General features: G+C 48.4%; 1 non-coding gene across 1 annotated transcript; it reads right to left on the reverse strand.

The window, feature by feature from the left end:
- Positions 1–2,117: 2,117 nt before the first annotated feature.
- Positions 2,118–2,199, reverse strand: TRNAL-CAA (transfer RNA leucine (anticodon CAA)). Its single transcript has one exon. It is a non-coding gene; the product is annotated as a tRNA-Leu (tRNA).
- Positions 2,200–17,977: the final 15,778 nt, after the last annotated feature.

The raw sequence follows: 17,977 nt of genomic DNA on the forward strand, positions 1-17,977 counted from the left end.
GTGTTAGTTTGTGGTAAAGCCCTGGAGCTCAATTTCCCTGTCTCCAGTTGTTTAAGAGTGAGTCTTTTCCCTCCTGCTGAGTGACTCACACCCACTGGAACCAGGTCTTTGGTTGAGATGGCTGCAATGGACTGGGGTGTAGAGGTGGCTGTGGCTGCCTGTAGTCGTGTGGTTTGACCTGGTGGTTGGGATTCTTGCTGCTTCACCTGATGCCCACAAGTTTGGCCCTTGTGCTTCCTGCCACACTTTTCCTTTGGTCCACACGGCACTTGACGAAAGGAGTGCCAGGGCCGGGATTAATAGTCAGGGCATGGCAGGAGGGAGGTGGAGCCCAGTCTGGAACCCCTCACACCTTCCCTCCTCCGGACACCTAGTGCAGAGGTGGCTGGTGCTGACAGCTCCAAGGGAAGGTTTATAAGCCACAGAGCAACTGAAGGCGGGGCAAGAGGAGGGGAGAACCATGCCTATGAATGGCCATCAGACAGCCACAAAGACCCCCAGGCAGGCTGCTTCCTGCCATGCCAAACGCCCACTGAAAGCGACCCACAGACCAGCATGCAGGGCAGCTGCTGATGCTCTGTGGCCAACATCAGAAGAAGATAGGAAAGCAGGGCCAGCCCCCTGGTGTGGCTTCTGTCTGTTCCCACTCACAGTGCTCACTTTTGCCATGGGGCAGGAGATTTTACCCCAAGAGGCTTTTCCCCAGCTGGTGAGAAGCAGAGAAACACGCAGGCTCCCAAGGTGCTATGTAGCAACCCCCTCAAGCACAGGGACAAGTGCGCTCTTGGAAGAGGGAAACTGCTCTACACGCCAGCCCGGGCAGCTGCTCATTTTCTTTGGCAAGTCAGGAAGGGCAAAGGCTAGACTGGAAGCACCTGGGGCTCATGCCCCAGCCTTTGTGACACTCACCCCTGAATTCCTTCCCAGGGCTCTAGCTGAAGCCAGAGCATTGGCCTGAGCGGCCAAGAAGAGGTTCCAGCCCTGAAGAGAGCAGGACTTTCAGCACGAAGGTAAAACTGCAGCAACACAACCATGAAGTAACTTGAACTCTCAACTCCTGCTCTGAAGTCAGATGTCTTAGCCATTAGGCCACATGAGAAAAGCCCTTCTAAGCACTTCTTTAGAAAAGGCAGACACTGTGTTTCTCGGGTCTTCTACTGAGGGGGCCTAAGACTCTCTGGGCACAAGAAGTAGAGTTCCCAGTGACACGTGAGAATTAATTCTATGGAGCCAGGTGCAGGACTTTGGCAGGGAGGCTCAGGCATGGGGGATTGGGGTGCAGTGGATGGGCTGGCTGTCTAGGTGAGGAGATGTAGTGATCCTCAGGTGCAGGAGAGAGGAAGAATTGGCAGTGGCCATGGAGAAGAAGAGGAGGGGTGGAGGTTCTTAGCAAGCCTGGCTAGCTCAGTCAGTAGAGCATCAGGCTCTTAATGGGAGGGGCCAGGGTTTCAGCTGCTGTCCAGGGACTCAGCTTTTAAGTTGCATTGTGTGCCAGGAGCCAATTGATTCCTGGTGGTGCCCAGAGCCATGTGTGGGACAGAGACTGAGACTTGTGGCACCTGCTCTGCAGCAGGGATCCTGGCAGTTCAGACTCAGGGAAGGCTTCTGCACTCAGAGCCGCTGACTTTGAGAGTTCCCGGGCGGAGCTCAATGCCTGCTCCACCTCTGGCCCTGCCCCCAAACCATCAAATCTCTTCCTATTCGACCCTGCCCCTCTTCTTTCTCTCCTCACTCCTCCAGCACACCCCATCAATGGCCAGCAGGAGGCGCAGAAGGAGAAGCTTGTCGGTCAGGCCTGCTAGGTGGGAGGTGCAGGGGCAGAGGTGGCTGCTGGGCACCTTTTTTTTTTCTCTCTGTTAGTTCTGCAGCCCTGTAGCACCCATGGAGTCGCTGATTTGGCTCCTTTCACATGCTAGAGAGAAGCAGAACCAGGGCTATGGCTGATCTATGGGGCACTAGGTGAGTGCCAGAGGCTTCAGGTGCTGAGAAGTGGTGTCCCAGGAATCTCTATGAAAGGAGCAGAACAGGATTTACTTGAGGTGGGGAGAGAACTGAGAGTGTCTCAGGGGTTGTGGAGAGGTATTGCCCGGGTTAGAGACTGGCTAAAACGCAGGCCTCGCTGTGAGCAGGATTCAAACCTGCGCAGAGGAACCCTATTGGATTTTGACTCCAACACCTTAACCACTCGGCCATCACAGCTGTGAGCACAAAATTGCTCCACTGCCAGAGAAACTGGTAAAGAATCACAATGCCCAGGCATGAAGTCATCTGAACTACAGAATTCCCACCGCAAACCTGGCTCCCAAAGCACAGGGGGGATTTTGCAAAACATAATTCCAATTCCCCTACCCCTACTGCTACTCCCATTCCCATTCCCATTCCCCCCTTACTTCCTGATTGACTGCAGACTATATAGTAAAACTGGAGTTCTGCTTAGTTCTATCTTAACCAATCATTTTATTGAAATGTAACTAACCAATCCTAACATACTGTAACATGATTATCTAACCAATTATACCCCACCACCTTAATTGGTTTACATCCAACAATTTAATTATACAGCAGACAGAAACGGTTACAGAACCAGACAGCAGCATGGTGGGGACAGGGTGAGAGCTGGGGGGGGACACAGCTGGGGGAGGGACTGGCCAGGCTGTAGGGGGGGCTGCTCAGAGGCAGAAGAATGGGTGGGGCAGGGCAGGAACTGGGGGGTGGGGACACAGCCGGGGGGAGGACTGGTCAAACTGTGAGGGGGGGGCTGCTCAGAGGCAGTAAGATGCGAGGAGGCAGGGTGGGAGCTGGAGGGGAGGGGACACAGCCAGGGGGGAGGGACTGGGCAGACCGTAGGGGGGGCTGTTCACAGGCAGTACCATGGGGGTGTTGGTGTCACTAGGTATAAATCTAGGCCTCAGTGAACTAAAGCTCCTCCATGTTGAACTCTACTTGATCTAGAAAGCTAGCAGCTGTGAAATGAAATGTGTAAAAGTAAGTTCTCAGTTGCAGCACAGCTAAAACTGGTCTAAAGTAGTGGTGACTGGAAGGGGGCAAATATAGTGCCCATCTATAAAAAGGGAAATAAAAACAACCCAGGAAACTACAGACCAGTTAGTTTAACTTCTGTGCCAGGGAAGATAATGGAGCAGGTAATCAAAGAAATCATCTGCAAACACTTGGAAGGTGGTAAGGTGATAGGGAATAGCCAGCATGGATTTGTAAAGAACAAATCGTGTCAAACTAATCTGATAACGTTCTTTGATAGGATAACGAGCCTTGTGGATAAGGGAGAAGCGGTGGATGTGATATATCTAGACTTCAGTAAGGCATTTGATACAGTCTCGCATGATATTCTTATAGATAAGCTAGGAATGTACAATTTAGATGGGGCTACTATAAGGTGGGTGCATAACTGGCTGGATAACCGTACTCAGAGAGTAGTTGTTAATGGCTCCCAATCCTGCTGGAAAGGTATAACAAGTGGGGTTCCGCAGGGTTCTGTTTTGGGACCGGTTCTGTTCAATATCTTCATCAACGATTTAGATGTTGGCATAGAAAGTACGCTTATTAAGTTTGCGGATGATACCAAACTGGGAGGGATTGCAACTGCTTTGGAGGACAGGGTCAAAATTCAAAATGATCTGGACAAGTTGGAGAAATGGTCTGAGGTAAACAGGATGAAGTTCAATAAAGATAAATGCAAAGTGCTCCACTTAGGAAGGAACAATCAGTTTCACACATACAGAATGGGAGGAGACTGTCTAGGAAGGAGTATGGCAGAAAGAGATCTAGGAGTCATAGTGGACCACAAGCTTAATATGAGTCAACAGTGTGATACTGTTGCAAAAAAAGCAAACGTGATTCTGGGATGCATTAACAGGTGTGTTGTAAACAAGACACGAGAAGTCATTCTTCCGCTTTACTCTGCGCTGGTTAGGCCTCAACTGGAGTATTGTGTCCAGTTCTGGGCACCGCATTTCAAGAAAGATGTGGAGAAATTGGAGAGGGTCCAGAGAAGAGCAACAAGAATGATTAAAGGTCTTGAGAACATGACCTATGAAGGAAGGCTGAAGGAATTGGGTTTGTTTAGTTTTGGAAAAGAGAAGACTGAGAGGGGACATGATAGCAGTTTTCAGGTATCTAAAAGGGTGTCATCAGGAGGAGGGAGAAAACTTGTTCACCTTAGCCTCCAATGATAGAACAAGAAGCAATGGGCTTAAACTGCAGCAAGGGAGATTTAGGTTGGACATTAGGAAAAAGTTCCTAACTGTCAGGGTAGTTAAACACTGGAATAGATTGCCTAGGGAAGTTGTGGAATCTCCATCTCTGGAGATATTTAAGAGTAGGTTAGATAAATGTCTATCAGGGATGGTCTAGACAGTATTTGGTCCTGCCATGAGGGCAGGGGACTGGACTCGATGACCTCTCGAGGTCCCTTCCAGTCCTAGAGTCTATGAGTCTATGAGACACCATCTTCGCAGCCAGGCATTCACCTCCACGATGCATCTGTCTCTGCCCGGGCCCCTACCTTCAACAGGAAGAATTGAAGAGAATACCACCTGCGCTCCAAACTCCTTAACCCGTACTCCCAGAGCCCTGTAGTCACCCTTGATCTGCTCAGTGTCACACCTCGCAGTATCATTTGTGCCCACATGGATGAGTAGCAGGGGGTAGTAGTCAGAAGGCCGGATAATCCTCGACAATGCCTCTGTAACATCTCGGATATGGGCCCCTGGCAGGCAGCATACCTCCCGGGATGAACGGTCAGGGCGACAGATGGGTGTCTTCGTCCCCCTCAGCAGAGAGTCTCCAACCACCACTACCCTACGTTTCTTATTATCAGTGGTGGCAGCAGACCTCCCAGCCTTAGGGGTACGAGGCTTCACCTCCTTAACTGTTGGGGGTGATTCCTTCTCTCCTATATCAAGAAGAGCATAACGGTTATCTATTACCACAGCAGGAGGGTTCGCAGCAGGGGTGGAGCACTGCCTGCTGCCAGAAGTAACCAGCTGCCAGTGTCCACCCTGAGCCATCTCCTCTTCCACTGGTGTGTCAGTAGTCCTGTGAACTGGGACAGCTACGTCAGCTGTCTCCACATGGATACTATCCAGGAATTGCTCCTGGATACGGATGTTCCTCAGCCTAGCCACCTCCTCCTGTAGCTCTCCCACCTGCTGCCTGAGAGATTCCACCAGTAGGCACCTTTCACATTGGATGCCACCCCCAGCCTGGATATCAGTAAGTGGAAATTGCAAATTACAGTCTTTGCAAACCCACACCAGAATCTGGGTAAAAGCATCCATGCTTTGGTGCTCTGTCCGGCTACAGGCACAGGTGGAGGAGACAGAAGCAGTGCTGCCACAGGTGTTGTGGGTCCTCCTAACCATCGTAAGCCTCCCTCTGTCAAACTCTCTCAAATTCCCGTCTGCAGCTCCCTGTCCGCTCTGCTCTGCTTTAAACGGAAAGGTTTTGGATGTGGCTTGGTTTATAAGTTCAAGGGACCAATGGGTCACAGATCAGACCGATAAGGGACCCCCACTCCCTTCCTAACTCCCTTGTGAAACTCCCTGTTAGCAGCCCCTGGTTGCTTGTGCGCAGCTTTATAAAGCCCTGGCCTGAGTGAATGCCCCGCCCACTGGTTAAGGCTCAGCCAATTACCCTTTTTTTTAAGGCTCAGCCAATTACCAGAGGTGAGGGTGAGGTGGGGTGAGGGTCTCTGAGCCTGGGCTCCAGTCTGATCCCAAATGTCTACACTGCAGTTTTTAACCTCACAACCTGAACCCCTGGAGTCCAAGTCAGACAATCCAGGCCAGCCAGGCCACAGGGCTTTTATCACAGTATAGATGCACTCTCAGGGTAAGTTTACATTGCAATATAAGCCCAGGGTTAGCAGAAGTCATGTCAGCAGTCCCAACGCATAAACATAAACCACAAAGGAAAGACCCATCCCTAAATAAGCTGGACTCTGTCCTTTTCTCTACGGTTCGTAAGTCCAGCAACCAAAAATCCTTTAACATGAGCCATCCCCTCTCTGTACCCCACTCACAGCTGTTGTCCTTAGTCAGTGCAAGCCCAGAGGTGCCTCTGTAAAGTTCACCTGCCATCCTGGGTAGAAAAGGGGGAAAATAAGAAAGCACCATACTCACTATGTTGTCTAGGGACTCACTCATCCCTCCACAGCCACCTTGTCCTAAAGTTGGTATATTTAGGTAAATTTCTTTGCTGCTGTGAAAGCTGCCAGGAAAAGTCTCTGGTCACCAGAGCTCCCTGCTTCTTCAAGCACATCTCTGGCTCCTTCCCTGCCCCAGTCACTGCTGTAGCAGGGTCCTATATGCACTGAGCCTAAAGCTTTTTCAAGCCTTCTTAGTGCAATTGGCAGCACATCAGTCTCATAATCTGAAAGTCCTGTGTTTAAGCCTCAGAGAAAGCAATGAGTTTAACTCCCTAGTTCAGATTTTCTACGGGAGATCAGAGAAAAGAAACTAGAGGAGAGTGGTTTCTAGACACCCTCCCACCCATCTAACACACACACAGATTTTTCTAAGGCATTAACTTTTCCTTCTCTATGGAACTTGTATTCTCCATAGAGCAAAATAAAACAAAAACATGCAAGTGTAAGCCTAATACAGTATGAAACTCAATACAGATCAAATCTCACCCTCAGAGATCTTCCATTAAGCTTCTTTCACGGACTAGATTTATTTCTTGTCTGGGCCCAATCTTTTCACCTGGTGTAGTCCTTGTTCCAGCTCAGGTGGTAGCTAGGGGATTTCTCATGACTGCATCCACCTTTCTTCTGTACCACCCCCTTATACAGCTTTGGTACAAGGCAGGAATATTTTGTCTGTCTCCTGGGGAAGAGCCCCAGGTTAAGATGGATTCCTGTACCAGGTGACATGGTCATATGTCCTGTGAGACTCTAAGCCTTCATTCTTTCTGGCCTGACTCACAGATAGTGCAGGACAGAGCCATCTCCAGTCTATTGTCCGGGTTAATGGGAGCCATCAAGAGTCCAAACCACTATTAATGGCCCACACTTTGCATCATTACAACAGGACCTCAGAGTTATAGTTCATATTTCTAGTTTCAGATCCAAGAATGATCGGTTCATACAAATAGGATGAACACACTCAATAGATTATAAGCTTTGTAATAATACCTTACAAGAGACCTTTTGCATGAAGCATATTCCAGTTACATTATATTCACACTCATTAGCATATTTTCATAAAATCCTGTGGAGTGCAATGTCACAGCAGGGAAAGGGTTTTACTGTGGCACTTGGGAGCAGTTGAGTTTCATGTTCAGGCTGTGGTATGAGTTGCTCCAGGTTTCTCGTAAGCACACAGGGACCTTAGCGGGCGCTCTCGATACAGGAATGGCCCCAACATGACAAAGTGATGGGGATTGCATTTTCCTTTTTTATTTTTGTATTTCCAATGACATTTCTGCTTGTGATTTCATTTTGCTTTGTATAACTGTGTTTTGTCCTGGATCTGATATTTAACTAAAAAAAGAATAAGGCGTCTGGGCACCGGATGGAGGAGCAGGCTGGGGCTAGGACTGCTAAGACAGCGAGAGTAGCAGGTTTTCTGTATTGTTTTGTCTTCATTTTCATGACTAGTTTCTCTTGTGCACTAAATTTGTTTCTTTCACATGTGAGCCTGGCCAGCTCAGTTGGTAGTGCATCAGACTTTTAATCTGAGGTCCAGGGTTAAAGTCCCTGGTCAAACGAAGAGGGAGCCATTCCCCTCAACATGGAAGAAGGCATCTCTCCAGGATCTTATTTGACATCACCTTTCTTCCCCATGACTTGGCTTTTTGTAGGAAGGGCCATGTACTGCCTAGGACTGAAGGGGCAACTTCCTCACATGCCCACTGGCCTCTCAGTCTGGATAAAGAAAGGCCTCTGGGAGCTGCAGCAAACTGATGCATGACAACTTGGTGAGTAAATGCAGGCCTGCCTGCATGGGCTCATCCACACCAGAATTCAGCAGAGGTCTGGGGGTTCCCTACTGGTCCCATGGTGTAAGCGCCAGCACTCGGGACTTTGAATCCTGCAATCTGAGTTGAAATCTTGGTGGGCTCTGAGGACAATTCCTGAGCCACAAACCCTGCTGGGTCTTCCAAGACTATATCTTGCTTTCTGAAAGGCCGTGAAAGCCTATCTTTTCCCCACTAGCTGTTGTGACTTGAGCGCAAGAGGGGACGTTTGATCCAGAAGCCTGGCCGTGCCTGGAGTCCTGTAGGTAGGGATGCGAGCTGCATTTCCTCTGAGTCCTGAAGCTGAGCTGCAGCCTGGCATAGGAGGCAGCCCTATTGGTTGACCTACTGGCCCAAAGTCACTTGGGCGGTGTTGGTGTCCCTAGGAATGCTGAAGGGCCTAAAGGAGGGAGGCTCAATACTTCCCCCTATCAGTTAGGGCGGAAGAGGAGGGCTGCAAGAGTGGGCAGGTTGATGGCTGGGCCTTCTAGCATTCGGCTGGGAACGTGGTGGGAAATGCGAACTGAGAGAAATGGTTGCAGGCCTGTGAGGAATGGGTTGGCCGGTGGCGTAAGTGGATCGTGTCATTACCTACAAGGTTGTCATGCTCAAGACCCATCTGTGGGGAATTTCCTCAGCCATGTGTTTCCCCCTGCTCCACGAGTGCTGCTGAGACCAAACACGATGGCCTTCCACCTCTTGTGGGGCAATAGGATGTCCCCTACCTAGTCAAGAGAAGTGTGGCTTTTCTGCCGTATTAGAAGTGGGGTTGGGCCTGGTGGGCTTTGAAGCCTTGTACAGCTCTACTTTTTTGTGTTTCAATTTTCAGTGGTGGCTGAGCTGGAGGGCAGGTCAGGCCCGAGGGGAATGGTGGGGCAACCACAAAGAACCCAACTGACTCTTCCGATATGGCTGTATTTTTTTTGACCCCACCGGATGCAACACCAGGTATGAGATGGCTGATGGTGGCAGAAGGGTGGAGTAGACTCATAGACTCATAGACTTTAAGGTCAGAAGGGACCATTATGATCATCTAGTCTGACCTCCTGCACAATGCAGGCCACAGAATCTCACCCATCCACTTCTATAACAAACCCCTTACCTGTGTCTGAGTTATTGAAGTCCTCAAATTGTGGTTTGAAGACCTCAAGCTGCAGAGAATCCTCCAGCAAGTGACCCATGCCCTATGCTGCAGAGGAAGAAGAAAAACCTCCAGGGCCTCTGACAATCTGCCCTGGAGGAAAATTCCTTCCTGAGCCCAAATATGGTGATCAGCTAAACCCTGAGTAAGTGGGCAAGACTCACCAGCCAGCACCCAGGAAAGAATTCTCTATAGTAACTCAGATCCCAACCCATCTAACATCCCATCACAGACCACTGGGCATACTTACCTGCTGATTAAGAGGTTAGGAAGTCCCCTGCCCAAGTGTTCTTCTATTCCCACCTTACACCCTACAGGATTTTCAGTGGGTGGCTAGGTGGAAGGTGCTTGCAGGATAGCTTCATCCGCAACAGTGGCTGCCCTCACAGCAGCGGCAACCACAGCAGCGAGCCCCCCCCCTCTCCTTTGGCTCAATCTGAACAGAGGTCAATGTACCACTGGGTGTGATAGGCCAATTTTAGGGAGCTTCCTCTGAAGGTGAGTAACTGTCCCCAGAACTTACTGACAGGTGCTTTAAAGTATTTGCATATGTGCATGGCCAGCATGTGGAGAGCAAAGTCTGCCCACAGGCACTGTGTCAGACTCTGGCACAGCTTGAGACAATGGACCATCTTCAGCCACCAGGTAACCCAGGATCTAAGGCAGGAATGGGGTGAGGAAGCAAGTCAAGCTGAGCAAGGCAGGCAAAAATTCATCTTGCCTTCGTGGGCGCTCGCAATGATGCCCTTTTTGTGTGCCAGGGCTGACAAAAACATCCCAGACAGAGAAGCAGCAGGCCCAAAAAGTGCTATTAGGGTGCTGACTTAGCTCAGTTGGGAGAGTGTTAGACTGACAATCTAGAGGTCCCTGGTTCACTCCTATGCTTTGGCATACTCTTTGTGCGCAGCAGTGGGTTTTTCTCTGGAAACACAGCAGTGCCTTGACCCACCATGAGTCCCTCATTTCAGGCTCCCAAGCAAGAAAAGACAGCATGGACTTGTGCACCGAGTTGGCCCACCTGACCTTTCTTTCTTCTCTTGCTCTTTGTCAGCAAGGGGAAGAAAAAGAAGCTCTCCCTCAAGCCAGAGTCAGAAGGGAGACATCAGGATGACTTCCTGAGTGCCGGCTCCAGTCCTTTGCTCTACTAGCTGACCTATCGAAGGGCTGCCACCTCTCTCTCCAGGTTCGCCCATTGGTGTGTTCAGAATGGAGAGGGGTAACTAGTGGTGTTCCCAATGGTCAGTCCTAGAACTAATCCTATTCAACTTATTCATAAATGATCTGGAGAAAGGGGTAAACAGTGAGGTGTCAAAATTTGCAGATGATACTAAACTGCTCAAGATAGTTAAGACCAAAGCAGACAGTGAAGAACTTCAGAGACGTCTCACAAAACTGTGATTGGGCAACAAAATGGCAAATGAAATTTAATGTGGATAAAAGTAAAGTAATGGACGTTGGAAAAAATACGCCCAACTATACATACAATATGATGGGGGCTAATTTAGCTACAACTAATCAGGAAAGAGATCTTGTAGTCATCCTGGATAGTTCACTGAAGACAACCACACAGTATGCAGCAGCAGTCAAAAAAGCAAACAGGATGTTAGGAATCATTAAAAAAAGGAGAATAAAATAGAGAATATCTTACTGCCTTTATATAAATCCATAAAAATCCATATAAAAATGAATACTGCATACAGATGTGGTCTCCTCATTTCAAAAAACATTTACTGGCATTAGAGAAGGTTCAGAGAAGGGCAACTAAAATGATTAGGGGTTTGGAATGGGTCCCATATGAGGAGAGATTAAAGAGACTAGAACTTTTCAGCTTGGAAAAGAGCAGACTAAGAGGGAATATGATAAAGGTATATAAAATCATAAGTGGTGTGGAGAAAGTGAATAAGGAAAAGTTATTTACTTGATCCCATAATATAAGACCTAGGAGCCACCAAAGGAAATTAATAGGCAGCAAGTTTAAAACAAATACAAGGAAATTCTTCTTCACACAGACACAGTCAACATGTGGAACTCCTTGCCTGAGGGGATTGTGAAGGCTAGGACTATAACAGGGTTTAAAAGAGAACTAGATAAATTAATAGGTTTCAGAATAGAAGCCATGTTAGTCTGTATCAGCAAAAAGAATGAGGAGTACTTGTGGCACCTTAGAGACTAACAAATTTATTTGAGAAACAACTCTGACATCATAATAAAAAAGGCTGACAAAGGAGGTGCTGTTGTCATCATGACTAGGTCGGAATATGAACGAGAGGCTGCTAGGCGGCTCTCTAACACCACATTCTACAGGCCATTACCCTCTGACCCCACTGAGAGTTACCAAAAGAAACCACACCATCTGCTCAAGAAATTCCCTGAGAAAGCACAGGAACAGATCTGTACAGACACATGCCTAGAACTCCAACCAGGGGTATTCTAATGTCTACCCAAGACCCATAAACCTGGAAATCCTGGATGCCCCATCATCTCAGGCATTGGCACTCTGACAGCAGGATTGTTTGGCTATGTAGACTCCCTCCTCAGGCCCTATGCTACCAGCACTCCTAGCTATCTTTGAGACACCACTGACTTCCTGAGGAAACTACAGTCCATCGGTGATCTTCCAGAAAACATCATCCTGGCCACTATGGAGACAGAAGCCCTCTACACCAACGTTCCACACAAAGATGGATTACAAGCCGTCAGGAACAGTATGCCCAATAATGTCATGGCAAACTTGGTGGCTGAACTTTGTGACTTTGTCCACACTCACAACTATTTCACATTTGGGGACAATATATACCTTCAAGTCAGCGGCACTGCTATGGGTACTCACATGGCCCTACAGTATGCCAACATTTTTATGGCTGACTTAGAACAACGCTTCCTCAGCTCTCATCCCCTAATGCCCCTACTCCACTTGCGCTACACTGATGACATCTTCATCATCTGGACCCATGGAAAAGAAGCCCTTCAGGAATTCCACTATGATTTCAACAATTTCCATCCCACCATCAACCTCAGCCTGGACCAGTCCACACAAGAGAGCCACTCCTTGGACACTAAAGTGCTAATAAACAATGGTCACATAAACACCACCCTGTACTGGAAACCTACTGACCTCTATACTTACCTACATGCCTCCAGCTTCCATCCAGGACACACCACATGATCCATTGTCTACAGCCAAGCTCTAAGATTGTCATAAACAGATAGCTAAGGGTTAATGTCTCTTTCACCTGAAGCACCTGACCAGAGGACCAATCAGGAAACCGGATTTTTTCAACTTTGGGTGGAGGGAATTGTGTGTCTGAGTCTTTGTGTTCTGCCTGCCTGCTTTCTCTGAGCTTTGGAGAAGTACTTTCTACTTTCTAGTCTTCTGTTTCTAAGTGTAAGGACAAAGAGATCAGATAGTAAGTTCTATGGTTTTCTTTTCTTTGGTATTTGCATGAATATAAGTGCTGGAGTGCTTTGATTTGTATTCTTTTTGAATAAGGCTGTTTATTCAATATCCTTTTAAGCAATTGACCCTGTGTTATATCATCTTAATACAGAGAGAACATTTGTATGTATTTTTCTTTCTTTTTATATAAAGCTTTCTTTTAAGACCTGTTGAAGTTTTTCTTTACTTCAGGGAAATTGAGTCTGTACTCACCAGGGAATTGGTGGGAGGAAGAAATCAAGGGGAGATCTGTGTGTTGGATTGCTAGCCTGATTTTGCATTCCCTCTGGGGGAATAGGAAAGTACTCTCTGTTTCCAGGATTGGGAACAGAGAGGGAGATTCACTCTGTTTGGATTCACAGAGCTTGTGTCTGTGTATCTCTCCAGGAGCACCTGGAGGGGGGAAGGGAAAAAGGATTATTTCCCTCTGTTGTGAGACTCAAGGGATTTGGGTCTTGGGGTCCCCAGGGAAGGTTTTTCAGGGGGACCAGAGTGCCCCAAAACACTCTAATTTTTTGGGTGGTGGCAGCAGGTACCAGGTCCAAGCAGGTAACTAAGCTTGGAGGTTTTCATGCTAACCCCCATATTTTGGACGCTAAGGTCCAAATCTGGGACTAAGGTTATGACAAAGATAGAACCGCATTTTCTCCAACCCCTCAGACAAAGACGAACACCTACAAGATCTCTATCAAGTGTTCTTACAACTACAATACCCACCTGCTGAAGTAAAGAAACAGATTGACAAAGCCAGAAGAGTACCTAGAAGTCACCTACTAGAGGACAGGTCCAACAAAGCAAGTAACAGAATGCCACTAGCCGTCACCTTCAGCCCCCAACTAAAACCTCTCCAGCGCATCATCAAGGATCTACAAGCTATCCTGAAGGACGATCCCTCACTCTCACAGATCTTGGGAGACAGGCCAATCCTTGCTTAAAACAGCCCCCCAATCTGAAGCAAATACTTACCATCAACCACATAACAAAAACACTAACCCAGGAACCTATCCTTGCAACAAAGCCTGTTGACAACTCTGTCCACATATCTATTCAGGGTACGCCATTATAGGACCTAATCACATCAGCCACACTATCAGAGGCTCATTCACCTGCATATCTACCAATGTGATACATGCTATTATGTGCCTGCAATGCTCCTCTGCCATGTACATTGGCCAAACCAGACAGTCTCTATGTAAAATAATAAACAGACACAAATCACATGTCAAGAATTATAACATTCAAAAATCTGTCAGAGAACACTTCAATCTTCCTGGTCACTTGATGATAGACCTAAAAGTCGCAATATTACAACAAATAACCTTCAAAAACAGACTCCAACGAGAGACTACTGAATTGGAATTAATTTGCAAACTGGACATCATTAAATTAGGCTAGAGTAAAGACTGGGAGTGGATGGGTCATTACACAAAGTCAAACTATTTCCCCATGTTTATTTGTCCCCCTACTGTTACTCACACCTTCTTGTCAACTGTTGGAAATGGGCCATCCTGATTATCACTACAAATGTTTTTTTCTCCTGCTGATAATAGCTCACCTTAACTGCTCACTCTCCTTATAGTGTGTATGGCAACGCCCATTTTTTCATGTTCTCTCTCTATATATATCTTCCTGCTGTATTTTCCACTGCATGCATCCAATGAAGTGGCTTTTAGACCATGAAAGCTTATGCTCAAATTAATTTGTTAGTCTCTAAGGTGCCACAATTAATCCTCTTTCTTTTTGCAGATAAATTAATGGAGGTTAAGTCCCTGAATGGCTATTAGCCAGGATGGGTAAGGAGTGGGATCCCTAGCCTCTGTTTGTCAGAGGGTGGAGATGGATGGCAGGAGAGAGATCACTTGATCATTGTCTGTTAGGTTCAATCCCTTGGGGGCACCTGGTATTGGCCACTGTTGGCAGATATGATGCGGGGTTGGATGGACCTTTGGTCTGACCCAGTATGGCCATTCTTATGTTCTTATGAAGGGAGGGGCAGAACACTGCAACAGAGTTTCTGTAGTGTAGTGGTTATCACATTTGTCTAACATGCAAAAAGTCCCTGGTTTGAAACCAAACAGAAACATGAGGGCTTCATTTTCCCAGCTCCGACTGTCCTGTCCCTGCTGTTGTAGGAGCAGCAGTGATTTCTATGCTCAAAAGGTCTGTTATACTTCCCCTGCTCCCACTTTTGTCTCCTCTCCCTCTCTGAATGCCTGTGAAGTGGCTTTTCCCCTCTTGCTCCCTCCTGGACTGCTCATGGGATGAATGTTCTGGTTGAAGAGCAGAAGAGCTCCCAGGTAGATAAGGTGTCTGGGACTTTAATTAGGCAGCACTCACAGACCCAGAGCATGGACACTGCCCAAGTGGAGTGTGACCAACCAGATGCAGCCAAGTCATCTCTAGTCGCAGGCCATGAGGTGTAGGCCCTTAAAAGGGGAAGGGGCCATGTGCTCAGGAGAGCACTCACAAGCTTGTACCTCCAGTGAATGCCCTTTGCCTGGACTGCCTGGCCAGTGGTTCTCTGTGTTGTATTTCATTGAGCCTCAGGAAGACTGACCTTCATCGCACCGTCCATAGCTGTGCTGTGAGACACTTACCTTGCAGAATCCTGACATCTGCAGTGCTGTGCCTGTCCTGGGAGCGTGAGTATGCGAGTGTGACCCCTCCTCCCCCACTTATTTTGAGCTTAGCTATCAGTATAATAAATGTGCTGCTATCTGCCAGACTCAGGTGGGTCATTAGTCCTCCCTATGCTTACTAGCTGGCCCAATTTTGGGTAACACCTGCATAACCCTAACCCCTGCATGGCAGAGGGTGGTGAAATGAGCTGAGGAAAAAGACTTGGCATCAGCAGGGGAAAGCTAGATGATCTTGGAGAGTCACCTTTTGAAGCCTTGTGGCTTGGCTTCCTCTGCCCTTGGAGGTTGGCCTACAGAGGCAGGCTTTTCCTGCTGGCCTCCTTTGTATGACTTGCCAAAGGAGGAAATGAGGCAGGAATGGGGCAAAAGAAGAAAGTCGAGCTGAAGAAGGCAGGGCAGAAGCTAAGTGCCTCAGTGCGGCTAAGTGGGGTTAGTAGAGCACCACCATTCGTTCTGCAAAGCTTGGGGCAGTGGGGTTGGCTACTGGGAGGTAGAATCCTGTGCCTGCCTCTTGGCTTCCCAGGGATGGCTACTTGCATCCCAGAAGAAGAAGGATGGTTCTGGGTGAAAGGAAAGCAAGCAATGCTATGGGAGGAAATTTGAGTGCGGGGTGCTGGCTCTGCGCTGGGGGAGGGGGTTGGGGTACAGGAGGGGTGGCACTTACCCCGGGCAGTGCAGCTCCCAAAGTGACCAGTACACACAACCCTGTGTCAGCAGCTTCTAGGTGAGCCGTGCTGGGGGGTCTCCTTGCGCAGTTCCCTGCAGGCACTGCCCCCAGAGCTCCCATTGGCTGCAGTTCCTGGCCAATGGGAGCTGGGGAGTTGGTACTCGGGGCAGGGGTAGTGAATGGAGACACTCCCCCCACCCTAGGGGATGCTGGGACATGCCGGCCATTTCTGGGAGTGGCACGGAGGGACGGAGGCAGTGTGGGCAGGGAGCCACCTTAGTGCTTCTGGCACATCTCTGCACACCCATTGGGGGAGGGGAGCAGAGGGCGTCCATGTGCTGCCTGGGGTAGGGGCAGTGCATAGAGCTGCCTCCCCTCCCGGGTCTATTACAGGAGGGGAAGGGGGGTCTTTTGACCTGTAAGGTGCAGCAGGTCGTACTAGATGATCACATTGGTCCCTTCTGACCTTAAAGGCTCCAAGTCTAAAAAGGGAGAGGGAAGTAAAGGAAGTTTTTTAAAAAAAATAAACCAAACATTGTAATACCAGGATAACTCCAACGACTTATTGTATAGTCCCACCCCTTTCTTCCTCTACTGTGTTTTGAATGCCTTGGAGGACATTGATTCTCTCATTCCATTGATAAACTGATACAATGTGACTGAAATTAAACCAGTTCCTAGGGGAGAAAACATCACATCACTGCATTGGCTGGGAATCAAACCCACGTCAACTGCTTGGAAGGTAGCTATGCTCACCACTATACCACCAATGCACCTGGTGAAAGTGCCACTTATGCTTGCCCAATGAGGCTAGAGCAGCATTGAGGAGATTTTCAGTGTGTTAAAATGTACTGGATTCTCATCACTAAAAAAAAACGCCTCCATCTTCACTTGAGTTTGAACCATCAGCCTTTCAATTAGCCACCAAAGTTGTTAATCACATGTCTACACTATGGGATTATTCTGATTTTACAGAAACCAGTTTTTGGAAACAGATTGTATAAAGGCGAGTGCACGCGGCCACACAAAGCACAATAATTCGGTGGTGTACCGAGGCAAGCGTCGATTTCTGGAGCGTTGCACTGTGGGTAGCTATCCCGTAGCTATCCCATAGTTCCCGCAGTCTCCCTCACCCACTGGAATTCTGGGTTGAGATCCCAATGCCTGATGAGGCAAAAACAGTGTCGTGGGTGATTCTGGGTAAATGTCGTCACTCACTCCTCCCTCCGTGAAAGCAACGGCAGACAATCATTTTGCACACTTTTCCCTGGATTGCCCGGGCAGACGCCATAGCATGGCAACCATGGAGCCCGTTCAGCCTTTTTTCACTGTCACTGTATGTCTACTGGATGGTGCTGACAGACGCGCTACTGCAGTGCTACACAGCAACATCCTCTTGCCTTTTGCAAGTTAGCAAAGATGATTACCAACCATACCGTGCCGTCTGCTGCTTTGCAAGTTGACAATGACAGTTACCAGTTATACTGTACCATCTGCTGCTGTCATGGGTGCTCCTGGCCGGCCTCGGTGAGGTCTGCCGGGGGTGCATGGACTCAAATGGGAAAGACTCCCCGGGTCATTCCCTTCTTTAAGTTTTGTCTAAAGGGAGAGTCAGTCCTGTCTAGACTATCAGGCAAGTCTACTAAAGACTGGGAGGCCAACTTCCGCTCCCAGTCAGAGCCCCAGACATCCCGCAGAAATGATGAGCTGCATGCCATTCTAGTGGGTGCCCCTGCAACAACCCCATCCCTTGCTTCCATCCTCCTCCAACCCTCCTGGGCTACCGTGGCAGTGTCCCCCCATTTGTGTGATGAAGTAATAAAGAATGCATGAATTTGAAACAACACTGACTTTATTGCCTTTGCAAGCAGAGCTCAAAGGGGGGAGGGGAGGGCAGCCTCCAGCTGCTATGATATTCCAGGCGGGACTGAATCTCCATTAGACAAAGCTTAAAGAAGAGAATGACCTGGGAGTCATTCTCATTCTTGCCCAGGCACCCCCGGGCGACCTCACCGAGGCCGGCCAGGAACACTCACGGGATGACGATGAAGGATACCAGTCCTACTGTACCTTCTGCCGTCCGGAAGGAAAGGGAAGGGAAAGGGATGCTGCTATGT

This window comes from Gopherus flavomarginatus, chromosome 4, assembly GCF_025201925.1.
Source record: "Gopherus flavomarginatus isolate rGopFla2 chromosome 4, rGopFla2.mat.asm, whole genome shotgun sequence".
Taxonomy (NCBI): Eukaryota; Metazoa; Chordata; order Testudines; family Testudinidae; genus Gopherus; species Gopherus flavomarginatus.